A 27,492-nucleotide genomic window follows, 5' to 3' on the forward strand; every position below is an offset into this window, starting at 1 on the left:
AGGTGGAACATTTTAAAAGGTCTCGTGTCAGAGTGAACACGTTGGTGTGAGGGCGAGGCGGGTAGACTGAGTGAATCCCTTCCCACACTCGGAGCAGGTAAACGGTCTCTCCCCAATGTGAATAAGGTGGTGTCACATTAGGGTTGATAACTGAGTGAATCCCTTCCCACACACAGAACAAGTGAATGGTGAACTTACTGGCGATCCAACAGTTTGCACAACTCAGTGAATGCCATCCCACACTTGGGGCAGGCAAATAGTTTCTCCCCAGGTGTAAACTCGCTGGTGTACAGAAAGCTGGATAACTGAGTGAATCTCTTCCCACACAGAGCAGGGCTACGGCCTCTCCCCGTTGTGAACTCGCTGGTGTGTCAGCAGATGTTCTTTTCTTTGAAAGTTCTTTTCACAGTTGGAACATTTAAAAGGTTTGGTGTCAGAGTGAACAAGTTGGTGTGTAGTGGACTTGTTGGGTTGGGTTAGTCGAGTGAACCTCTTTCCACACTCGGAGCAGGTGAATGGCCTTTCCCCGGTGTGACTGCGGCGATGGATTTCCAGCACAGACGGGGATATGAATCCCTTCCCACAGTCCCCACATTTCCACGGTTTGTCCATGGCGCCGGGGGGATATGAATCCCTTCCCACAGCCCCCACATTTCCACAGTTTGTCCATGGCGCCGGTGTCCTTGTGCCTCTCCAGGTTGGACAAACAGTTGAAACCTTGTCCACAGTTTCTCCTCGCTCTGAATGGTGTGATTGATTTTCAGGCTGTGTAACTGGTTAACGCTCTTTCCACAGTGAGTTCACTGGAACACTCTCACTAGGGTGTGAATGTGTCTCTGTGCTTTCCCACAGACAGAACAGACAAAGGCGTGTAAGAAATTGTCCCAATCTCTCTCTTCCATGGTTCATTCTGCTCTCTGTAGCTGGGAGCTGATAACCTGCTCCCTTATATTTTATATCATTCTTTCTGTGTTCCTGTTTCCTCTATTACTCAGCTTTTATTCTCGCCACCTCACCTTTCTGTTTTTTAAAATCTCAGTCCTTCATCTATATTTCTCTCCTATTCCTATTTAATTGAAGTGTTCAAAATCATGAAGTGTTTGATAGATTGAAGGAGGAAAAGAGGGCGGAGCGAAACAGTAGTTGGAAAAACTCAGCAGTGTTGGCAGCATCGGTACCGAGAGAAACAGATAACGTTTCGAGTCCCTGTGACTCAGAGCAGGAGAACCAGGATTGTCCCTCTGATATCAGGGAAGGTGAAAAGGAGATTTAATAGAAGTGTTTAAAAATGAAGGATTTGTGATAGTGTCGAGGGGAGAAACTGTTTCCCAAGCGCAGGAGGTTTTTGTAACCAGAGGACACAGAGATTAAGATATTTGACACCAGAACCCAAGGGGGTGATGATGAGAATTGTTTTACATAGTGATGTGATGTGATCTGGAATTGACACTGACAGGCTGTTGGAAGCAGATTTACAGTAACGTTAAAGGGAGTTACACTTGTAGAGGGTAAATTGGCAGTGTTATGGTGACCAGATGAATTCGGCAGTGCAGTCATAGAATCTCTACAGTGGCAAAGGAGGCCATTCTGCCCATTGCATTTGCACTTACCTAGGCCCACCCCCACCCTATCCCTGTAACCCCACCTAACCAACACATTTGGGAAGTTAATCATGGCAAATCCACCTAATCTGTAAATCTTTGAATGGTGGTAGAACCCCATGCAGACACTGGGAGAAAGTGCAAACTCCACACAGACAGTCACCCAAGGCCGGTACCAACCTCCTCGAACAGCCGCCAGTATGTGGCGACTAGGGACTTTCCACAGTAACTTCATTTGATGCCTACTTGTGACAATAAGCAATTTTCATTTGAAAATGAAATGAAATGAAAATCGCTTATTGTCACAAGCGAGCTTCAAATGAAGTTACTGTGAAAAGCCCTAGTCGCCATATTCTGGCGCCTGTTATGGGAATCGAATCGTGCTGCTGGCCTGCTTGGTCTGCTTTCAAAGCCAGCGATTTAGCCCTGTGCTAAACAGCCCCTAATTGGTTTTAAATTGAAATTCTTGAAAATTCAACCGTTTCATTAATTTTCATATCCTAGGATCTGGAAAGCAACAGTGCCACCCACTGTGCTATCATGCGCCTTAGATTGTCCTAGGTAGGGGTGATATTTCATGGGTTCGATGGGCCAAATGGCCTCCTTCTGCACTGTAAGGACTTTATGATTCTACACACCACCTGCAGTCTGACTTATTAGGGAACATACACTGTGTTTGTTACTCTCAAAGTGAGTGATCCTTTGCTGTTTCTCCTCTGGGCCCCATCTCCACTATTATTGTCTGATTGTCCCACTGATACTCTCACTGTTATTATTGGACAATCAGCGAGTCAGCCTGAGCCTGTGGCCGCTCTCACCGTCTTTCGCCGTCACAATGCCCGGGTGATTGACGGCAGCTGCCGACCAATACGAAGAGAGGGCGGGATTGGAGGATCGACCAGATGCGGCCTGATCCTCCAACCAATCGGAGTGAATGTGGGGGCGGGGCCAGCTGTGATTGAAGCATGCGCACTGTGGGTAATGGCGAAGGAGAAGTGTTGAGTCTTCAGATCGGAAATTGGTGAGAGGCGTTTAACAATATGGAGGAAGCGAGAAATCGCGGTGGTGGGCGGAAACGTTGTGTAAAACTGTTGTAAGCTGCAATCCTCGGATAGTTTCCGGGATCCAGTTTGTACGGAGTGGAGCTGCAGCTCCTTATGTTGGGTTCGGGTTAACGGCCGCCATCTTTATTGGATGTGCATCAGGGCGCATGCGCGTTTCTCATCTTTGTCTGGGCGATGTTTCAATGAGCACAGTCATTTGCTTTTATCTTAGAAATAAATGTTTCAATCTGAGGGAGCAAATTATTTCGATACCTCTGAGAAATAATGTGGAGATGCCGGTATTGGACTGGGGTGAGCACAATAAGAAGTCTGACAACACCAGGTTAAAGTCCAACAGGTTTGTTTCAAACACGAGCTTTTGGTATACCACCCCGAATCAAACTCCTTTCTTACATAGAGCAGCCTGAACCTTATTAAACCGCTCACTTCCTCACCAGCTCGGCTCCCACATCCTGGTAAATCCTCACTCGGAAAACTGAGTGAATCCCTTCCGACACTCAGAACAGGTGAATGGTCTGTTGCCGGTGTGACTACAGTGATGAATTTCCAGCTCACATGCGGACTTGACATGAAAAATGAAATGAAAATCACTTATTGTCACAAGTAGGCTTCAAATGAAGTTACTGTGAAAAGCCCCTAGTCGCCACATTCGGCGCCTGTTCGGGGAGGCTGGTACGGGAATCGAACCGTGATGCTGGCCTGCCTTGGTCTGCTTTCAAAGCCAGCGATTTAGCCCTGTGCTAAACTAGCCCCTATTTACACGGTTTCAGCATGCTGGTGGTGTCCTTGTCCCTCCACATTTGATGATCAGTCGAATAATAAATAATAAACTTTATTAGTGTCACAAATAGGCTTACATTAACACTGCAATGGCTACTGAGAAAATGCCTTAGTCACCACACTCCGGCGCCTGTTCGGAGGGAGAATTCAGAATGTCCAAGTCACCAAACAAGCACGATTTATTGGGCTTGTGGGAGGAAACAGGGAGCACCTGGAGGAAACCCACACAGACACAGGGAGAATGTGCAGACTCCACACAGACAGTGACCCAAACCGTGAATCAAACCCGAGTCCCTGGCGCTGAGAATCAGCAATGCTACCCACTGTGCTATGGTGGCAACCTTGTCTCCACAGAGAGCATGAGTACGGTCTCTCTCCCCGCTCTGAATGCAGTGGTGTTTTTTCAGACTGTGTAACTGGTTAAAGCCTCTTTCCACAGTCAGTTCACTGGAACACTCACTCAAGTCGAGTGTGTGTGTATCGGTGTTTTCTTACAGTCACACTGATCTTGGAAAATCTTTTCCTACGGACAGACCAGACAAACATTTCTTCTTCCACATTCACAGGCCAATGATATTCGGGTGCTGATGAATGGAGTGACTCTGTTAAATCTTGATGTGAAGTTTGATTTGAGTCTCCATCTGTAAATCCTCCCCTTCTAACCCCCTATAAAGGAGTTTACAAAAGCCATCACTGTCAGTCCAGGATAGAAATTCTGAACAGGCAATTCCAGTTCTTCTCCGGAACATTTTCCCTCTCTTGTTCCCCCAAAGCTGTAAAACCCCGTCCCACACACTCTCCCTCCTCCCACGGCTGAAATCCAAACCCATCTGTACCGTTTCTTTTTTTTTTTAAATTTAGAGTACCCAATTCATTTTTTCCAATTCAGGGGCAATTTAGTGTGGCCAATCCACCTACCCTGCACATCTTTGAGTTGTGGGGAGAAACCCACAGAAACAGGGGGGAAAATGTGCAAACTGCACACAGGGCAGTGACCCAGAGCCGGGATCGAACCTGGGACCCTCGGTGCCATGAGGCAGTAGTGCTAACTACTGCACCACCATGCTGCTCTTCTGCACCATTTCTTTCCTCCACTCCCAGTTTTCTCCCTCCCTCTCCTCTGCCTGGGTTCAGTTCTCCAGCTCCTGTCTGCAGACTGACAATAAAATCAGTGGGCCTAATTGAGGGTTTGGGGCCTCCAGCGGGTTTTTGTGAATCCTCCCCGCCCACCTGCCAGGGTTTCCTTCCTTGCCATCGGAGAGAACTCTGATTTATTATTCTCCCTTGTGGTCCAGGTCTCTCCCTCAGCTTGACATATTTATTTGTCTGGCGAAAAGGATGGTCTCTTTCCTAATGTTCACAATTAAAGGGGTGGGTTCCCCAGGAGATGGCTGACATTTCAGGGCAATTAAATGAATAATGGACAGAGATATGTTACATGGTACAGATTAGATATATTATTTACGGTTCTGTAATAAGTTATATTTATTATTATTTCTCGCCTTGTAATATAAGACTGTAGCTACATTATAGATTTCCAGTCATCTCTTCCCTCAGAGGGTTGATAGTCTTTAGATATCTCTTCCACAGGGACCAGTTGTATCTGGGGGTCATTGAGTATATTGAAGCACAAGTTAGACAGATGTTTTATTGGCAATGGAGTTAAGGGTTATGGGGAACAGGTAGGAAAATAGAGATAAAGGTGAGATGAGGAGGGATCTCTTCACTCGAGGATGTGGTGAAGCTTTGGAATTCTCTACCCCAGAGGAATGTGGAGCCTCAGTCATCAGATATGTTCAAGACAAATATTGACAGGTTTCTAGATATTGAGGGATATGGGGATCGTGTGGGAGAATGGTGCTGAGGTAGATCGGCCAAGGATCTCATTAAATGGTTGTGCAGACTCAGTGGGCCGAATGGCCTACTCTTACTCCCATTCTAATCTCTGTGTCCTGGTTAGGAAGCAGTGAGCTGAGCTTGGATCTGTCGATCAACATGAACCAGCACCTTCAGGAGAATTGGGAGGGTGAATATTAGATACAGCAGAGTGAGAATGGAGGGAGAGTGTGTGGGATGGAGATTTACAGCTTTTGGGAGAACAAGAGAGGAAATAATGTTCCAGAGGAACTAGAATTGGCTGTTCTGAATTTTCATCGTGTACTAACAATGATGACATTTGCAAATTGTTTTAAAGGAAATTGGAAGAGGAGGAATTATGGACAGAAATCTCAAACTGCACATCTTGTTGTGACAAACACACTCAATTCCTTCTGATCTCAATACTATTGTGAGAAGGAGAATGTTTGTCTGAACTGTCAGCTTCTAAAGGTTTCAAACATCAGTGTGACTGGAAAAGCAACCGAGACCCACACAACACACACCCGAGTGAGAGTGTTCCAGTGAACTGACTGTGGAAATAGCTTCAACCCGTTACACAGCCTGAAAAAACATCACACCATTCACCGTTGGGAGAGACAGTGCACATGTTCCGTGTGTCGACAAGGCTTCCACTGACTGACCAACCTGGAGAGACACGGCGAGACCCAAAACATGGAGAAACCATGGGAATGTGCTGACTGTGGGAAGGGATTCAGAACCCCATCGAAGCTGGAGTATCATCGACGCAGTCACAATGGGGAGAGGCCATTCATCTGCTCTCAGTGTGAGAAGGGATTCACTCAGTTGTCTCACCTGAAGACACATCAGCGAATTCACACTGGGGAGAGGCCATTCGCCTGCTCTAAGTGTGGGAAGGGATTCATTGATTCATCCGCCTTGCGAAAACATCAGCAAGTTCACACTGGGGAGAGGCCATTCACCTGCTCCGTCTGTGGGAATGGATTCACACAGTTATCCATCCTGAAGATACACCAGCGACTTCACACTGGGGAAAGGCCATTCACCTGCTCTCAGTGTGGGAAGGGATTCACTTGGTTATCCAGCCTGCGGAAACATCAGCGAATTCACACTGGGGAGACGGCATTCACCTGCTCTGAATGTGGGGAGAGATTCAGTGATTTATCCAGTCTGCAGATACACCAGCGAATTCACACCAGGGAGAAGCCATTCACCTGCTCTATGTGTGGGAACGGATTCAGTGATTTATCCAGTCTGCAGACACACCAGCGAATTCACACCGAGGAGAGGCCGTTCACCTGCCCTCAGTGTGGGAAGGGATTTATTGATCCATCCATCCTGCAGAGACATCAGCGAGTTCACACTGGGGAGAAGCCATTTACCTGCTCCCTCTGTGGGAATGGATTCACACAGTTATCCAGTCTGCAGACACACCAGCGAGTTCACACTGGGGAGAAGCCATTCACCTGCTCTTAGTGTGGGAAGGGATTATATAGGAATTAGGAGCAGGAAGAGACAATTTGGCCCTTTGCACATGCTCTGCCATTCATTATGATCATAGTTTATCATCCAAATCCACAGCCTAATCCCGATTTCCCCTCCATATCCTTTGATCCCCTTCGCCCTCAGTGCTATATCCAACTGCTTCTTGAAAACATGCAAGGTATTGGCCTCAACTATTTCCTGTGGTAACTAATCCCACAGACTCACCACTCTCTGGGTGAAGAAATGTTTCCTCATCTCTGTCTAAATGGTCTACCCCGTATCCTCAGACTGCGACCCCTGGTTCTGTACACTTCCACCATCGGGAAAATCTTTCCTGCATCTCCCCAATCAAATCCTGTTAGAATATTGTAGGTTTCTATAAGATCCCTCATTCTTCTGAACTCCAGCGAATACAATCCTAAGGGCAGCACGGTAGCATTGTGGATAGCACAATCGCTTCACAGCTCCAGGGTCCCAGGTTCGATTCCGTCTTGGGTCACTGTCTGTGTGGAGTCTGCACATCCTCCCCGTGTGTGCATGGGTTTCCTCCGGGTGCTCCGGTTTCCTCCCACAGTCCAAAGATGTGCAGGTTAGGTGGATTGGCCATGATAAATTGCCCTTAGTGTCCAAAGTTGCCCTTAGTGTTGGGTGGGGTTGCTGGGTTGTGGGGATAGGGTGGAGGTGTTAGCCTTGGGTGGGGTGCTCTTTCCGGGAGCCGGTGCGGACTCGATGGGCCGAATGGCCTCCTTCGGCACTGTAAATTATATGTAAATCTAACAGATACAATCTCTCATACGTCAGTCCCACCATCCCAGGAATCAGTCTGGTAAACCTTCGCTGCACTTCCTCGAGAGCAAAAACATCCTTCCTCCAATAAGGAGGCCAAAACTGCTCACAATATTCCAGGTACAGTCTTGCCAAGGCCCTGTATAGAACAAAGAACAATACAGCACAGGAACAGGCCCTTCGGCCCTCCAAACCTGCGCCGATCACGTGTTCTATCTGGACCAACCGCCTGTATCCTTCTATACCCCATGTGTTCATGTGCCTATCCAGATAAGTCTTAAAGGTCGCTAACGTATCTGCCTCAACCACCTCACTTGGCAGTGTATTCCAGGCCACCACCACCCTCTGTGTAAAATACTCTTCCCGCACATCTCCACTGAACCTTTCCACCCTCACCTTGAATTTGTGCCCCGTTGTAATTGCCATTTCTACACTATTCACTCTGTACCCCTAATAATTTTATAAACTTTTATCAGGTCACCCCTCCGCCTCCATCTCTCTTGGGAAAACAATCCTGTTTATTCAATCTATCCTCATAGCTCATCCCCTCCATACCAGGCAACACCCTGGTAAACCTTTTCTGTACTCTGTCCAAAGCCTCCACGTCCTTCTGGTAGTGCAGTGACCAGAATTGGGACACAGTATTCCAAATGTGTCCTAACCAATATTCTATGTAATTGTAACATAATTTTTGAGTTTTTATCCTCAATACCCCGTCCTATGAAGACAAGCATGCTATCTGCTTTCTTCACCACCATTTCCACCTGTGCTGCCACTAAGTATCTGTGGACCTGCACGCCCAGATCTCTCTGTATCTCTATGCTCCTGATGGTCGGCATCTCCACATCATGAGTGTTAAATGCTCTCAGTTCTGTATATTATGAATCTTTGTTGGACCTTATCCAGTGCCTCTATTTTCTTTTTCTAAATGGAGATCACCAATGTTGTCAGTGTTCCCAGTGTAGTCTAACCCTAATTCTAAACAAGTTGAAAATTTCCTCCGTGCTTTTCAATTCTATCCCTCTGGAATGGAACCTTAGATATGAGCCTCACACTGTAAGAAAGATGTGAAGTTCTTAAAGAGGGTGCAGAGGACATTAACAATAATAATAATCATCTTTATTATTGTCACAAGTGGGCTGACATTAAACTGCAATGAAGTTACTGTGAAAATCCCCTAGTCGCCACACTCCTGCGCCTGTTCAGTTCCACCGAGGGAGAATTCAGAATCTCCAATTCACCGAACAAGCACATCTTTCGGGACTTGTAGGAAACTGGAGCGCCCGGAGGAAACTCACGCAGACACAGGAAGAACGTGCAGACTTCGCACAGATAGTGACCCAAACCGGTAATCGAACCTGGGACCTTGGTGCTGTGAAGCCACAGCGCTAACCACATGTGCTGCCCATTGAAAGCTGCAGCAAGACTGTGCAGTTTAATGTTGCACAAGTCCATTGGGTCCTGTAAAAGTGAAAATCGCTTATTGTCACGAGTAGGCTGCAATGAAGTTACTGTGAAAAGCCAGCTGTGTAGAGTAGGAGTTATTGCAGTCACCTAACACGTGAAATGTCCCCGGTTTGAAACTGGCAGAAGCATTAAATGCTTCTCATTTAGTCCAAGGAAAACTTTCCACAACATCCGTTTGTCCCTGAATATTACCTGAATTTCGTATGTGAGAGGAATAGGAGATCTGGTCTCACATCAGCCACAAAAATTGATTCAGCGAAGTCTGAAGTGCTGCATTTTCAAGAAACAGTGAGATGATAAAGAATTTCCTGCTTTGACACAGTTCCGATATTGGCAGTTTGTTCAACCACAACAGAATTTAATGTGCTTACAGATGCAGATGAACATAATAACTGCCTCAATCATGTCTAATTGTAAGATAAAAGCAACTTACTGCAGATTCTTCAATCGGAAACAAAAACAGAAAATACTGGACAATCTCAGCAGGTCTGACAGCCTCTGTGGAAAGAGATGGCAGCTGACGTTTTGAGTCTGGGTGACTCTTTGTCAAAGCTGGAGAACTGCAAATAGGATCAGATTTAGACTATTGTGGGTGGACAGTGGATGGGGTGGGAGGGCAGGGAGCTTGTGGAGATGTGGGGCTGGGTAGAGGGCTAGGGACAGGTGGAGAATGACTAAAATGACAGAAAGAAAAAGGGAATGTAAATCGGGGTAATAGAGGCTAAGAACAGTGCTGATAGTGGCGCGTTAAGAGATTAGAATCTTAACGGCAGAATAAAAGTAAGCAGTGAGTGAAAGGAAGTCTAGGAACAGGGAGCAGATTGTCCAAGGGGGAGGGGAGGGGGGGGTCAATGGTGGAGGAAAAACAGATCGATGGAAGAAATGAAAATAAGTTGCTAGAAATGAACATGTGGGGAAGGTGGAGGACCAAGCGAGACACTGCAGTTGAACATAGCACAGGTCCATTGGCTGCTCCGCTGCTGCCTGTTTCTGTGGTGTAGTGGTTAACATGTTCATCTAACTCGCGAAAGATCCTCCATTCAAAACTGTGCAGGAACATCGAATTCTTCTCGCTTAGTTTGAGGGATGTTTGGATAACATGCGTTTGTTTCTGCATATCATCTGAATCCCATTTATTATATATATATTTGGCCTTATCGGCCTCAAATTTCTTTCAGAGAATTCTGTGAATATTGAAGAAGCAAAGATCAGAAAAAGATGATCCCATTTTGATACAGTTCAGATCTTCTCAGTTTGTTCAGTCCACAACAGGATTTAATGGATTTCCGGATATAGATTAACATTTTTAATCACCATCTAGATAGAACAGTACAGCACAGAACAGGCCCTTCGGCCCTCAATGTTGTGCCGAGCCATGATCACCCTACTCAAACCCACGTATCCACCCTATACCCGTAACCCAACAACCTCCCCCTTAACCTTACTTTTATTAGGACACTACGGGCAATTTAGCATAGCCGATCCACCTAACCCGCACATCTTTGGACTGTGGGAGGAAACCGGAGCACCCGGAGGAAACCCACGCACACAGGGGGAGGACGTGCAGACTCCACACAGACAGTGACCCAGCCAGGAATCGAACCTGGGACCCTGGAGCTGTGAAGCATTTATGCTAACCACCATGCTACCCTGCATCGATTGAACAACTCCTCTGAAAGATATCTAATGGTAATGTGTGCTCATACAGACATAGGCAAATGATATTCTAACTGAATTAGAGGGAATGGCAGAGATTTAACTAAAACACCTTTTTGATAATCGGGCTTTGTGAATTTGAAATCTAATAAAGTAAACTACTTCAGCAAAGTGATCTCTAGAGGGCTTTGTTAAGCTTTGCAAATCCCTCTCTAATAGACAGACTCTGTAAACAGGATGTAGATCAACTGTAATTAGATTCTGTTATCAACTCAGAAATAATGACAAGATGCTTCAGCAGCAAAATACACTTTTGTAAATTCAATATGAAACCAATTGCATAATTACATAATGTTTGTATCATAAACTGCACCATCTTCATGTCAAAATCTTCTGGTCATTGGTCCAGGGGAACGTTTTCATTAAATCAAACTGAGCAAGGATTCTGCAGAAACTCCTTTTTCAAAAGCAAATTGGAAGAATAATTGGAATAGAGAAACTTCAAGATCACAGAAAGAGAGAAGGACATTGAGACTAATCAATTTGCTCTTGTTCAAACTATATTTTTATTCGACTTTGATCATTTTTACAGATAGCACAACAGATTTTCCAATGGGCTCATTGTGAATCAGCTGTTTTTTCAGTGTACTGGTTATCACATCTCCTCACACACCAAATGTCCCTCATTATTATTATTCGAAACATTATTGACATTACTCATCTAAATTTGCAGATAAGTTGTATCATTGTTATTTATTGTTCAATAGTTAAACAAATGCATTACCTGACACCCGCAAAGTTCCAAATGATACCCTGCAAAATACTCTGCGATGGAGACTGGCAGGAATCGCAGTCAGAGTTCACACGTGTTAGTTGTGAATGGTTTTCTAATGTGCGGTGGCATTTTATGTCAGATCAATTTCACCACCAATTGCCTAATTTTCAGTCAAATTGTACTTCCACAATAGAAGGTTCTTCAGTGCAATAAGGATGCACTGTTTACTATTCTCGGTCAGTGCACGAAGCGCTGTGCCCTGTTTCTGTAGTGTAGTGATGATCATGTTTGCTCAAAGGGCCTCGCTTTAAAACCGCTCAGAAACATCAAACCCGATTCATTTCCGTGTGTGGAAAAGTTACATGATTGACATTTTCATTATTCATTTACACCCATCCTGAATTGCCCTTGAATTGGGTTGCTGCGTTAATCTGCCGTGTGGAACCCCGATCCCGGAGCTTCAGCCTGGTTCTCTGCTTTATTGGTCTAGTTGTGGAGATGCCGGCATTGGACTGGGGTGGGCACAGTAGGAAGTCTGACAACACCAGGTTAAAGTCCAATAGGTTTGTGTTGAATCACTAGCTTTCGGAGCACAGCTCCTTCCTCAGGTGAATGAAGAGGTGGGTTCCACAACCACATATATATACAAATTCAGTGATTCAAGATGATACTTTGAATGTGAGTTTTTGCAGGTAATTAAATCTTTACAGGTCCAGATGTTGCAACTGGAGAGAGGGATAATCACAGGTTAAAGAGATGTGAATTGTCTCAAGCCAGCACAGTTGGTAGGATTTTCAACGCCCAGACCAGATGGTGCGGGGTGAATGTAATGCGACATGAATCCAAAGTCCCAGTTGAGGCTCTACCCATGCATGCAGAACTTGGCTATCAGTTTCTGCTTGGCGATACTGCATTGCCGTACGTACTGAAGGCTGCCTACCTAACCCCACACCTCCATCCAATCCCCATACCCCAGGAACCACACCTAACCTTTTTGGACACTATGGCAATTTAGCATAGCCAATCCACCTAACCTGCACATATTTGGACTTGTGCCTGTGCTATCACAAAGACTGCCCGTTTGCACCTACTTTACAGTATCCGTTACATTATCCAGCCTCTCTCCTGTGTCTGTGTGACTGAAGCTGAAACCTCGGTCATGCATTCGTCACCTCCCGATTCGACAATTCCATTACATACTTTGCTGCTCTCCCACATTCTACCTCTGTAAACTTAAAACCATCCAAAAGTCTGCCACCCATGTCTTCATTCACCGTAAGTTCCTTTCCACCATGATCCCTGTGCTCGAAGACTTGCATTCGCTCCCAGTCAATTCTCACCCTCGTTTTCAGACTCTGTAAAACTCATCTCTTTGACCAAGTTTTTGGTCACCTGTCGTAATATCTCCTTTTGTGTCTGGGTGTCTCACTTTGTTTTATGATGTTCCTGTGAAGTTGACTAGGATGATTTATGATGTTAAAGGTGTTATATAAATAGAAGTTGTTGTTGTTGACTGTAACCCTGACCTCCTGTTTTACAATATCCCATTGGTTTCACAACAAACTCAATCTCTGATGTTTTGCCCCCTGTGGGTTTGCAGCCTCTATAAAGACGGCGGCTGTTAACTCAGACTGTCACCGGGAGCAGGCCGCAGCTGTCCCCCCGCTCGATGTAAACCCGGGCCCGGAAAGTTCTTATTGGGGTTTGGAGCCTCCACCGGGTTTCAGTGAAACCTCCCGGCCGAGACCAGCATCGGCACTGCGCATGCTCCAGCTCACAATGCCAAGGGAATGATTGACGGCAGCTCTGGACCAATAGGAGGAGAGGGGTGGACTGGAGGACCGAGTACTTGCAGCGGGTCTTCCAATCAATCGGAGTGAATGAGGGGCGGGGCTGAGCCCGGTCTCCCACGTGAGCCCGAGCATGCGCAGTACCGATGACAACTCGGGATTGAGGCGGTTGGGTGGAAGTGGTGAGCCGGTCAAATTCGCTCGGGTGAGTGATGAGGGAGGAATGGAGCCGGCGGATGGGTCGGGAGGCTTCATAAACACTCCGTGTAGCCCAAGCCCCCAATACGAAGCTCGGATACGGCAGCTGAACCAGCGAACGCTGCTCGGGCTTTTCAGCGAGACAGGCCCGGGTGGCCGGGCGCATGCGGAAGGAGCGAGAGCCCTGGCTTTGCTCCGCCTCCCATTCACTCTGATTGGCTGGAGGACCAGCCGCTCTCGTTCGGTCTTCCAGGCCGGCCCACTCTTCCTATTGGTCCGCACCCGCCGTCAATTAGTCCACGGGCATTGTGAGCTGGAGCAAACCCTTCATCATCATTGTCAGCTCCCTGGTTTGCAGCTGCGGAGCTTCTCCCTCCCTCCCGGGAACAGGCCCAGGTTAACGGGCACCATCCTGCTTCACACACTGGAGGGTGGTTCACATCACAGGATGGGGGAGGGGGGATAATAAATAAGAGCTTACACTTTGCACTCAAATCAATGAGGACTCTGATCTCTGGCAAGGAAGGAAACCCTGGCAGGTGGGCGGGGAGGATTCACAAACACCCGCTGGAGGCCCCAAACCCCCAATCAGACCCATTGATTTTATTGTCAGTCTGCAGACAGGAGCTGGAGAACTGAACCCAGGCAAAGGAGAGGGAGGGAGAAAACTGGGAGTGGAGGCAAGAAATGGTGCAGATGGTGAGATGAGTTTGGATTTCAGCCCAGGGAGGAGGGAGAGTTTGTGGGACTGGGATTGACAGCTTTGGGGGAACAAGAGAAGAAAAAATGTTCCAGAGAAACTAGAATTGCTTGTTCAGAATTTCTATCCTGGACTGACAGTGATGGCTTTTGTAAACTCCTTTTACAGGGGTTAGAATTGGAGAATTTGCACACAACAAACTGAACCCAACAGAAAGGTTTGTCTCTTTGTGAATCCTATCCTGCATCAACAGTGATGACTTTTGTAAAATGAGAGATTACAGCTCTCAGGAAAGATTAAATGAAGCGGGGGACGATGTGAGTGATTGACCATGGTTTAGCACACTGGGCTAAATCACTGGCTTTGAAAGCAGACCAAGACAGGCCAGCAGCACGGTTCAATTCCCGTACCAGCCTCCCCGAACAGGCGCCGGAATGTGGCGATTGGGGCTTTTCACAGTAACCTCATTTGAAGACGACTTGTGACAATGAGATTTTCATTTTGTTGCATTTCATTTCAACAAACAAGTCATCAATACAAGATAGTTACGAATAAATCCAAGTGGACAATACAGATAAAATTATTTATCACAGGTTCAGAATGTGCAACTCATTACCATGGAAAGGAGTTGAGGAAAGTGCTGAGATGTTTCCAAAAGGAAACGGGGCAAGCACATGAGAGAAAATGGAATCGAAAATCAGCTGAAAGGCTGAGATTTGATAGGTGGGACAGTCGGAGATGTGTGCCGAGTATTGACAGCAGCAGAATCTGTGACAGAATGGCCTGTTTATGTCTTATATATTCACAATAATTCAATGTAATCTCCTTTTACAGAATATTTGCAGATGCAAACATCATGTTGAGATCTGACAGAGTCACAGGACCGGCCTTTCAACGTGGAAGGAGAAATGTTTGTCTGTTTTGCCTTTTGGAATAAATTTCAAAAATCACTGTGATTGGAAAAGCACCAAGACACAGACATCTAAGAAATTTTCCACAGTTAGCTGGAACTGAGCTTTAACCAATCACACAGCATGAAATTCAATTGCAGCATTTACATCAGGGAGACACCGTACTCAGGCTTCAACTGAATATCCAAGTTGGAAAGACATAAGGGCATACGCACCAAAGGAATCAAGAAGCAGCAATAGGACATTCAGTCCCGTGAGCCTGTTCCACCATTTAATAACACCATGGCTGATCTGACAGTGACGTCAAATCTGTATCCCACCTACTCCTGATAACCTGTCAATAACCATGGAGAAACCGTGGAAATGTGGGGACTGTAGGATGGGATTCAATTACCCATCTGAATTGGAAATTCATCGACGTATTCACACTGGGGAAAGGCCATTCACCTGCTCCGTGTGTGGGAAGGGATTCACTCTGTCATCGAACCTCATCAAACACCAGCATGTTCACACAGGTGAGAGGCCATTTCCCTGCTCCGTGTGTGGGAAGGGATTTGCTCTGTCATCGACCCTCATCAAACACCAGCATGTTCACACAGGTGAGAGGCCATTTCCCTGCGCCGTGTGTGGGAAGGGATTCACTCAGTCATCAGACCTCCTGAAACACCAACTTGTTCATACTGACCAGAGACTGTTTAAATGTGCTGACTGTGAGAAGAGCTTTAAAAGCAGAAAGGATTTACTGACACACCAACGCATTCACACTGGGGAGAGGCCATTCACCTGCTCCACGTGTGGGAAGGGATTCACTCGGTCATCCAACCTCCTGACACACCAACTTGTTCATACTGATCAGAGACCGTTTAAATGTGCTGACTGTGAGAAGAGCTTTAAAAGCAGAAAGGATTTACTGACACACCAACGCATTCACACTGGGGAGAGGCCATTCACCTGCTCCACGTGTGGGAAGGGATTCACTCGGTCATCCAACCTCCTGACACACCAACTTGTTCATACTGATCAGAGACCATTTAAATGTGCTGACTGTGAGAAGAGCTTTAAAAGCAGAAAGGATTTACTGACACACCAACGCATTCACACTGGGGAGAGGCCATTCACCTGCTCCATGTGTGGGAAGGGATTCACTCGGTCATCCCACCTCCAGACACACCAACTTGTTCATACTGATCAGAAACCTTTTAATTGTGCTGACTGTGGAAAGAGCTTTAAACGTAGAAGGAATTAACTGTTCCATCAACGCACTCACACTGGGGAGAGGCCGTTCACCTGTTTGGAATGTGGGAAGGGATTTAATGATTTGTCAAACCTCCGGATTCACCATCAGATTCACTCTGACCAGAGACCTTTTAAATGTGATGACTGTGAGAAGAGTTTTAAAACAAAAATGATTTTACTGAGACACCAACGCACTCACACTGACACAATCATAGAATTTACAGTGCAGTAGGAGGACATTCGGCCCATTGAGTGCACCGGCCCTTGCAAGGAGCACCTTATTTAAGCCCATACCTCCGACCTAACCCATAACACCACCTCACCTTTTTGGACTCTAAGGGCAATTTAGCTTGGCCAATCCATCTAACCTGCACATCTTTGGACTGTGGGGGGAAACCGGAGCACCCGGAGCAAACCCACGCAGACGCTGGGACAACGCACAGACTCCGCACAGTCAGTGACTCAAGCCGGGAATCAAACCTGGGATCCTGGAGCTGTGATGCAAGTGTGCTAACCACTGAGCTACTGTGTCACCCAAAAGTGAGAGCGGTACTTGGGAGAGGTTCAACTGCTCCGTGTGTGGGAGGAGACTCACTCAGTCAAACAACCTGAACAGACATCAGCAAGTTCACAGGCAACAGCAGGATTTGGATTCAGCTGTTGTTGCTGCTGTTGGTCACATCCAGGACTGAATGATGTCTGGACGTCTGTTTCCAGTGGGGCTCCACAGTTTTCCGGTATATATCAATGATTTTTTTTTTTAATTTAAAAAAAAAATTTAGAGTACCCAATTAATTTTTCCAATTAAGGGGCAATTTAGCGTGGCCAATCCACCTACCCTGCACATCTTTGGGCTGTGGGGGCGAAACCCACGCAAACACGGGGAGAATGTGCAAACTCCACACAGACAGTGACCCAGAGCCGGGATCGAACCTGGGACCTCGGCGCCGTGAGGCTGCAGGGCTAACCCATTGCGCCACCGTGTTGCCCTTATATCAATAATTTAGACTGAAATGTACACACCAGGATTATACAAAAGTTGCTGATGTGTTTCAGACAATGAGGGAGAAAGCCATGGACTGGGTCAGGTGGACAGAAAAGTGGTGAATGGAAATTTAGATAATGAGAGGTTAGGAACACACTTCAGTTAACTCCCGATAGAAATAAGGTCACTTCAGGATTCTGGACAAAACTGATTGGTGGGGAAACTACAAATAATCCTTTTTTTAAAAAAAAATTTAGAGTACCCAATTATTATTATTTATTTTTCCAATTAAGGGGCAATTTAGCCTGGCTAATCCACCTAACCTGCACATCTTTGGGTTGTGGGGGTGAAACCCATGCAGACACGTGGAGAATGTGCAACCTCCACACGGACAGTGACCCAGGACCGGGATTCAAACCCGGATCCTCAGCGCTGTAGTCCCAGTGCTAACCACTGCTCCACGTGCTGCCCTAGCTACAAATAATTCTAATAACTTTATTGAACAGATCTCAAATGGAAAGGCACTTGACCACATAAAAACTAAGGATCTGCAATAGATGTTTGATCTAGCAAGTCATATTTAGGGCAAGATTATAAACAGCGGGCATTCATTTGAAGTGATCAGAAAAAGAAGCAATGCTGAGCAAGGCTAGGAGAGTGGGCAAAGAAGTGGCAGATCGAATATAATGTGGAAAAATGTGAGGTTTCCAAATGCACTTTGGAAGGAGAAATGGAGGCGTAGACTATTCTCTAAATAGGAAAATACTGAGGAAATCACAAGCACAAAGGGACTTGGGAGACCTTGCTCACGATTCTCTTCAGGTTAAAGTGCAGATGCACTGTAGCCTCACGGCGTCGAGGTCCCAGGTCCGATGCCGGCTCTGGGTCACTGTCCTTGTGGAGTTTGCTCATTCTCCCCGTGTTTGCATGGGTTTCGGCCCCACAACCTAAAGATGTGCAGGGTAGGTGGATTGGCCACGCTAAACTGCTCCTTAATTGGAAAAAATGAATTGGGTACTCTAAACTTACGGAAAAAAAATGTTTAAAAAAGGTTAACGTGCCGGTTGAGTCAGCAGTTGAGAAGGCAAATGCAATGTATTCATGTCGAGAGGGCTAGAATAGAAGACCAGGGATGTACTTCTGAGGCTATATAAGACTCTGATCAGATTCCATTTGGAGTATTATGAGCAGTTTTGGTCCCCGTATCTAAGAAGGATGTGTTGGACTTGGAAAGAGTCCAGAGGAGGTTTACAGGAATGATCCCTGGAATGAAGAGCTTGTCGTATGAGGAACGGTTGAGTACTCTGGGTCAGTACTCGTTGGGGGTATCTTATTAAAACTGACAGGATACTGCGAGGCCTGGGTAGAGTGGACATGGAGAAGATTAGGGCAGCAGGGTAGCATGGTGGTTAGCATAAATGCTTCACAGCTCCAGGGTCCCAGGTTCGATTCCCGGCTGGGTCACTGTCTGTGTGGAGTCTGCACGTCCTCCCCCTGTGTGCGTGGGTTTCCTCCGGGTGCTCCGGTTTCCTCCCACAGTCCAAAGATGTGCGGGTTAGGTGGATTGGCCATGCTAAATTGCCCGTAGTGTCCTAATAAAAAAAAAGTAAGTAAGGTTAAGCGGGGCGTTGTTGGGTTACGGGTATAGGGTAGATACGTGGGTTTGAGTAGGGTGATCATGGCTCGGCACAACATTGAGGGCCGAAGGGCCTGTTCTGTGCTGTACTGTTCTATGTTCTATGTTCTATGTTTCCACTTGCAGAAAATTATTCCTTAAAACTCTCCAAAAAAATGCCTTTGGCAGGAAAATCAGCAGGCATTGGAAACTAAACAGAAATCACGCCAACGTGTTCATTTTAACCAACCCTCCAGTGACCCCCCCCAATCCTGAGCAACCTGCACCCCCAGATATCTAAAGTGAATCCCTGCCCTACGGAATGGCAGCCCCCCCCCCCCACCCCTGCCCACACCCCCGGCCTAAACACTACTAAATACTCACTCTTGTCTAGATTTAATTTGTACCCCGAGAAAGACCCAAACACCCGAAGCAGCTCCAATATTCCCCCTCCTGACACACTTGGTTCCGACACATATAATAACAAGTCATCAGCATACAAGGGCACCCTGTGCTCTATTCACCCCCCCCCCCCCCCCCCCCCCCGCACTATCCCTTTCCATACCCCAAACGTCTTCATGCAATGGCTCAATCGCGAGTGCAAACAGCAGGGAGGCGGGGTGGGGGGGGGGGGGGGGGGGGGAAGAGGACATCTCAGCCTAGTCCCATGGTGGAGAGAAAAGTATCTCGAGTTGATGTTTTTTATGCAGACTCCTTATACAGTAGCTTTACCCAGTCCACAAATCGTGGACCAATCCCAAACCGCTCCAGAACTGCTATTAGTGCCCCCATTCTACTTGGTCAAATGCTTTCTCGGCGTCCACTGCCACAACCACCTCTGTTTCCTTCCCCTCTGCCGGAGCCATAACCACATTCAATACCCTCTTAACGTTTGAAAAGTGCTCCCTCCCTCACACAAACCCCGTCTGATCTTCACCTATCACCTTCAGGAGGCACTTCTCCAGCCTACCTACCAGTACCGTCGCTAATACCTTTGCGTTCACGTTTAAAAGTGATATGGGCCTATACGACCCACACTCCGTCGGATCCTTAGCTTTTTAGGCAACAGGGAAACCAATGCCTGCCCCAAAGTTTGTGGTAACACCCCCTTCCCTATCGCCTCCTCAACATCTGCACCATCAGGGGTGCCAGCTTATCCTGCAGACACACTAGCGAGTTCACACTGGGGAGAAGCCATTCACCTGCTCTTAGTGTGGGAAGGGATTACATAGAAAATGGGAGCAGGATGAGAGCATTTGGCCCTTAGCGCTTGCTCTGCCATTCATTATGATCATGGCTTATCATCCAACTCCATAGCCTAATCCCGCTTTCCCTTCCACATCCTTTGATCCCCTTCGCCCTAAGTGCGATATCTAACTGCTTCTTGAAAACATACAATGTATTTGCCTCAACTATTTCCTGTGGTAACAAATTCCACAAGCTCACCACTCTCTGATGAAGAAATTACTCATCTCTGTCCTAAATAGTCCACCCCGTATCCTCAGACTGCGACCTCTGGTTCTGTACACTCCCACCATCGGGAAAATCTTTCCTGCATCTCCCCTGTCAAGTCCTGTAAAAATATTATAGATTTCTATGAGATTCCCCCCCCCCCCCCCCCCCCCATTCTTCTGAACTCCAGCAAATACAATCCTAACTGATTCAATCTCTCATGCGACAGTACAAGGTACAGTGACTGAGGGGAGCTCAGTGAATACGCCCAGTAATACTAAAAGGACTAAAACTGGAGATGTTAAGATTCAAAACAGAGGTAAATAAACCAACATAAGTGTACTTTACCTGAATGCTCGTAGTATTTGGAATAAAGTAAATGAGTTGATGGCACAAATCATCGTGAATGTCTATGATTTAGTGGCCATTACTGAAACACGGTTAAAGGATGGTCACGACTGGGAGTTAAATATCCGAGGGTATCAAACTATTCGGAAGGACAGAGTGGATGGTAAGGGAGGTGGTGGTGCTCTGTTATTTAAGGATGACATCCGGGCAATAGAAAGGGATGACATTGGTGCTATGGAGGATAAGGTTGAATCCATTTGGGTGGAAATCAGGAATAGTAAGGCGAAGAAGTCACTGATAGGAGTAGTCTATCGGCCACCAAATAGTAACGTTATGGTGGCGCAGGCAATAAACAAAGAAATAACTGATGCATGTAGAAATGGTACAGCAGGTATCATGGGGGATTTTAATTTACATGTCGATTGGTTTAACCAGGTCGGTCAAGGCAACCTTGAGGAGGAGTTTATAGAATGTATCCGCGATAGTTTCTTGAACAGTATGTAATGGAACCTACGAGGGAACAAGCGGTCCTAGATCTTGTCCTGTGTAATGAGACAGGATTGATTCATGATCTCATAGTTAGGGATCCTCTCGGAAGGAGCGATCGTAATATGGTGGAATTTAAAATACAGATGGAGGGTGAGAAGGTAAAATCAAATACTCGTGTTTTGTGTTTAAACAAAGGAGATTGCAATGGGATGAGAGAAGAACTAGTTAAGGTAGACTGGGAGCAAAGACTTTATGGTGGAACAGTTGAGGAACAGTGGAGAACCTTCCATGTGATTTTTCACAGTGCTCAGCAAAGGTTTATACCAACAAAAAGGAAGGACGGTAGAAAGAGGGAAAATCGACCATGGATATCTAAGGAAATAAGGGAGAGTATCAAATTGAAGGAAAAAGCATATAAAGCGGCAAAGATTGGTGGGAGACTAGAGGACTGGGAAATCTTTAGGGGGCAACAGAAAGCTACTAAAAAGCTATAAAGAAGAGTAAGATAGAGTATGAGAGTAAACATGCTCAGAATATAAAAACAGACAGCAAAAGTTTTTACAAATATATGAAACAAAAAAGAGTGGCTAAGGTAAATATTGGTCCTTGAGGATGAGAAGGGAGTTAATAATGGGAGATGAGGAAATGGATGAGGAACTGAACAGGTTTTTTGGGTCGGTCTTCACAGTGGAAGACACAAATAAAATGCCAGAAACTGATAGAAATGAGGCTATGGCAGGTGAGGACCTTGAGAGGATTGTTATCACTAAGGAGGTAGTGATGGGCAAGCTAATGGGGCTAAAGATAGACAAGTCTCCTGGCCCTGATGGAATGCATACCAGAGTGCTAAAAGAAATGGCTAGGGAAATTGCAGATGGACAAATGATGATTTACCAAAATTCACTAGACTCTGGGGTGGTCCCGGTGGATTGGAAATTAGCAAACGTGACACCACTGTTTAAAAAAGGAGGTAGGCAGAGAGCAGGAAATTTTTGGCCAGTGAGCTTAACCTCTGTAGTAGGGAAGATGCTGGAATCTATCATCAAGGAAGAAATAGCGAGGCATCTGGATAGAAATTGTCCCATTGGGCAGACGCAGCATGGGTTCATAAAGGGCAGGTCGTGCCTAACTAATTTAGTGGAATTTTTTGAGGACATTACCAGTGCAGTAGATAACGGGGAGCCAATGGATGTGGTATATCTGGATTTCCAGAAAGCCTTTGACAAGGTGCCACACAAAAGGTTGCTGCATAAGAATAAGATGCATGGCATTAAGGGTTAAGTAGTAGCATGGATAGAGGATTGGTTAATTAATTGAAAGCAAAGAGTGGGGATTAATGGGTGTTTCTCTGGTTGGCAGTCAGTAGCTAGTGGTGTCCCTCAGGGATCTGTGTTGGGCCCACAATTGTTTACAATTTACATAGATGATTTGGAGTTGGGGACCAAGGGCAATGTGTCCAAGTTTGCAGATGACACTAAGATGAGTGGTAAAGCGAAAAGGGCAGAGGATACTGGAAGTCTGCAGAGGGATTTGGATAGGTTAAGTGAATGGGCTAGGGTCTGGCAGATGGAATACAATGTTGACAAATGTGAGGTTATCCATTTTGGTAGGAATAACAGCAAGCGGGATTATTATTTTAACGATAAAATATTAAAGCATGCCGCTGTGCAGAGAGACCTGGGTGTGCTAGTGCATGAGTCACAGAAAGTTGGTTTACAGGTGCAACAGGTGATTAAGAAGGCAAATGGAATTTTGCCCTTCATTGCTAGAGGGATGGTGTTTAAGACTAGGGAGGTTATGTTGCAATTGTATAAGGTGTTAGTGAGGCCACACCTGGAGTATTGTGTTCAGTTTTGGTCTCCTTACTTGAGAAATGACATACTGGCACTGGAGGGTGTGCAGAGGAGATTCACTAGGTTAATCCCAGAGCTGAAGGGGTTGGATTATGAGGAGAGGTTGAGTAGACTGGGACTGTACCCGTTGCAATTTAGAAGGATGAGGGGGGATCTTATAGAAACATTTAAAATTATGAAGGGAATAGATAGGATAGATGCGGGCAGGTTGTTTCCCCTGGCGGGTGAAAGCAGAACTAGGGGACATAGCCTCAAAATAAGGGGAAGTAGATTTAGGACAGAGTTTAGGAGGAACTTCTTCACCCAAAGGGTTGTGAATCGATGGAATTCCTTGCCCAGTGAAGCAGTTGAGGCTCCTTCATTACATGTTTTTAAGGTAAAGATAGATAGTTTTTTGAAGAATAAAGGGATTAATGGTTATGGTGTTCGGGCCGGAAAGTGGAGCTGAGTCCACAAAAGATCAGCCATGATCTCATTGAATGGCGGAGCAGGCTCGAGGGGCCAGATGGCCTACGCCTGCTCCTAGTTCTTATGTTCTTATACGTCAGTCCCACCATCCCAGGAATCAGTCTGGTAAACCTTCGCTGTACTCCCTCTAGAGCAAGAACATCCTTCCTCAGATAAGGAGACCAAAACTGCTCACAATATTCCAGGTATGGCCTCGCCACGGCCCTGTGTAGTAATAGCAAGATATTCCTGCTCCTGTACTTGTACTTCGTCTCCAATGGGCTGATTCTCTCTGAGCCTTCTTACGAATATCTGGTTTCACATTTCACAAGGATCAAAGAGTGAAAGTGTGTTTGGAGGTTAGAAGATGTTTCATTCCCATTTATGTTTGGAAACCCCCCCAAATCATGCCACATGGCCATGAAGATGGGCTATGGTGGTTACATGGTTCTTTTGTTTAATTTATCTTGGTGTTTGTCACAGAAGAAATTTATTCGGGTGTGAGGGGCAAGTTATCTGTGGTGCACTGGGAAACTACATTAAATAGTATGGTGGGAGACAGGCATTCAGTAATGCTTAAGGAATTAGTACAGATTTACACCGGGATCGGTTAGCTCAGTTGGCTGGATGGCTGCTTCGTGCTGAGTGACACCAACGGCACAGGTTAAATTCCCATACCGGCTGAGGCTAGCCATGGTCTGTGTCAGTATTTATGCTCCACATGAGCCTCCACCCACCCCTCTATATATATCTCTCTCTCTCTCTCTCCCCCCCCCCAGCAGCATCTCCTATTCTTTTCTCCCTCATGTATGTATGTAGCTTTACCTTCAATGGATTCATGCTGTTCATCTCAACCACTCACTATGTTAGTGAGTTCCACATTCTCACCACTCGCTGGGTAAAGAGGTGTCTATTGAAATTCCTATTGGATTATTGAATCTGTTCATAATCTTTTTTTTATAAATTTAGCATACCCAATTATTTTTTTCCAATTAAGGGGCAATTTAGCGTGGCCAATCCACCTAACCTGCACATCTTTGGGTTGTGGGGGTAAAACCCACGCAGGCATGGGGAGAACGAGCAAACTCCACATGGACAGTGACCCAGGGCCGGGATTCGAACCCGGGTCCTCAGCGCCGTAGGCAGCAATGCTAACCACTGTGCCACCGTGCTAATCCATTCATAATCTGAAAGACCTCCATCAGGTCACCCGTCAGTCTTCTCGTTTCCATAAAAAAGCAGCCCCAGCCTTTCCCAAGTGTTAAATGCTCTCAGTTCTGTATATTATGAATCTTTGTTGCACCTTATCCAGTGCCTCTATTTCCTTTTTCTAAATGGAGATCACCAATGTTGACAGTGGTCCCAGTGACGTTGAATCATTGTTTTAAACAAGTTGAACGTTTCCTCCGTGCTTTTCAATTCTATCCCTCCAGAATGGAACCCTATATATGGGGTCCATACTTTAGGAAAGACGTGAAGTTCTTAGAGAGGGTGTAGAGGACATTAACGAGAATGGCACCAGGGATGAGGGACTCCAGTTAGTTGGAGTGACTGGAGCAGCTGAATTTCTCTCCTGAGATCACAGCATCTGGAGGGTGGGGAGTGAGGCCATTCAGCCCTTTGGGACCGTGTCGGCTCTCTGTGGAGGAAGCCAGTCTGTCCATTGCCCCGTTCTATCCCCGAATCCCTGTGTGTTTATTTCTCTCAGTGCCTGTCCAATTTCCTATTGAAATCCTTCCATCATCTCTGCATCTCCTACCCTCATAGGCAGTAGGTTCCAGGTTGTTACCACTCGCTTTACATGTACACAAGGCAGCTAGAGCGCAGAGGAGTCTATTTGGCCCATTTTTCCCATGCCTCTCTTTGTACAGCGACCCATTTAATCCCAGAGTTTGACTAGTTTGTTTTCTTTTACAGAATGTACCAAATTCCCTTTTGGAAGTTACAGTCCAATGAGATTTCAGCACCATTTATGGACAGTGCATTCCAAATCACAACAACTCGCTGTGTTTTACAACAAATAATTGTGCATATGGTGTGTCTGGAATTTCACAAAATGGTGTCAATGACGTGGTTATTATACAAAAGTAAGACTCAACCTTTATCAATAAATTGGTGAGGACACCGAGTGTAATATATCCTCGTTTGTGGACAATTCGAATAAATGTACATTTCTATGAAACCTCTCACTCCCACTGGACCTCCTCAAGTGTTTTAAAGCCTATGGAGTACTTTTGAAAAGTATTCACTGTTGTAATGTAGGAAGCTGTAAATGCGCATGTGTAATCACATTTAGTTTTAAAATTTATTTTCATTATAAAAAAAAATTTTGAGTACCCGATTCAGTTTTTCCAATTAAGGTACAATTTAGCGTGGCCAATCCACCTACCCTGCACATCTTTGGGTTGTGGGGGTGAGAACAACAAAACCACAGGAAGAATTTGCAAACTCCGCATGGCAGTGACCCAGGGTCGGGATCGAACCTAGGGCCTCGGTGCTGTGAGGCAGCAGTGCTACCCATTGCACCACCTTGCTGCCCATAAATTGTTATTTTCATTGTGTATTCACTGGCTTTAGTAATAAGGTCAAGGAAGCCCTTTTATACCTTTAAAATGTGCCTTTCTGCAGCCATTTCACATTCTGTATCTTTTTTATAATAACTATGTATTGATTTCATCGCAAAAAAAAATTAAATTGAAGTTTATTCAGTAGTGAACATTGATTTTTTTTAAAATAATTTTTATTGAAATTTTTACAAAATACAAAATATAAACATCTTAACTCTATCAACAAACAACTGCGGTAACACCCCATGAACAATACCCCCCCCCAGCTTCAAGAGCAACTTCAAACAAAAGGAAAGAACAAAAACAAAAAACAAAAAAAAACAAAAGAGCTCCCAGACAATGAAAGGGAAAGAGATAGCACCCTCCACAAACCCATGTGCACAGTTCTCCCTCCCCCCAATCCTTACCCCCCCCTTCCTGGGTTGCTGCTGCTGCCGGCCTATTTCCCTACCGTTCCGCCAGGAAGTCCAGAAAAGGCTGCCACCGCCTGAAAAACCCTTGTACTGATCCCCTCAGGGCAAATTTCACCCTCTCCAATTTAATGAACCCGAGATCCAGGCCTCCACCCTTGGGGGCCTCGCATCCTTCCATTGGAGCAAGATCCTCCGCCGGGCTACTAGGGGTGCAAAGGCCAGGACCCCGGCCTCTATCGCCTCCTGCACTCCCGGCTCCACAGCAACCCCAAAAATTGCGAGTCCCCAGCCTGGCTCGACCCTGGATCCCACCACCCTCGACACCGTCTTTGCTATCCCCTTCCAAAACTCCCCCAACGCTGGGCACGCCCAAAACATGGGCGTGGTTCACTGGGCTCCCTGAGCACCTAGCACACCTGTCCTCGCCCCCGAAAAACCTACTCATCCTTGTCCCAGTCATGTGGGCCCTATGCAGCACCTTGAACTGTATGAGGCTAAGCCTCGCACAGGAAGAGGAGGAATTCACTCCCTCCAGGGCATCCGCTCACGTCCCTTCCTCAATCTCCTCACCCAGCTCCTCTTCCCATTTACCCTTCAGTTCCTCCACCGAGGTCTCGTCTACCTCCTGCATTCCCCGGTATATGTCCGAAATCCTCCCTCCTCCAACCCACACCCCCGAGAGCACCCTGTCCCGTACCCCACGTGGGGGCAACAAGGGGAGCCCCTCCATCTGCCGCCTGGCAAACGCATTCACCTGCATGTACCGAAACATGTTCCCCGGGTGGAGCCCAAACTTCCTCTCTAACTCCCCCAAACTCGCGAACCTCCCCTCCACAAACAGGTCCCTCAACCTCCTAACCCCTGCCCTGTCCCAGCCCAGAAATCCGCCATCAATGCACCCTGGGACAAACTGATGGTTCCCCCGTATCGGGGCCTCCATCGAGCCCCCCATTTCTCCCCTGTGCCGTCTCCATTGCCCCCAAATTTTGAGGGTAGCCACCACCACCGGGCTCATGG

The 27,492-nt window shown here is 46.3% G+C and overlaps 1 protein-coding gene, 1 long non-coding RNA gene and 1 pseudogene across 2 annotated transcripts in view; all 3 read left to right on the top strand.

The window, feature by feature from the left end:
• LOC119959603 (zinc finger protein 774-like) overlaps positions 1-27,492 on the top strand; it is a 1,152,970-nt gene that overhangs the window by 1,030,421 nt on the left and 95,057 nt on the right. The window lies entirely within an intron of this gene.
• Positions 13,396-27,492, top strand: part of LOC119959619 — a 38,286-nt pseudogene continuing 24,189 nt past the window's right edge.
• Positions 16,708-26,206, top strand: LOC119959630. Its single transcript, XR_005459248.1, has 2 exons — positions 16,708-17,043; positions 25,413-26,206. It is a non-coding gene; the product is annotated as an uncharacterized LOC119959630 (long non-coding RNA).

Source organism: Scyliorhinus canicula, unplaced genomic scaffold (assembly GCF_902713615.1).
Source record: "Scyliorhinus canicula unplaced genomic scaffold, sScyCan1.1, whole genome shotgun sequence".
In the NCBI taxonomy this organism is placed as follows: domain Eukaryota; kingdom Metazoa; phylum Chordata; class Chondrichthyes; order Carcharhiniformes; family Scyliorhinidae; genus Scyliorhinus; species Scyliorhinus canicula.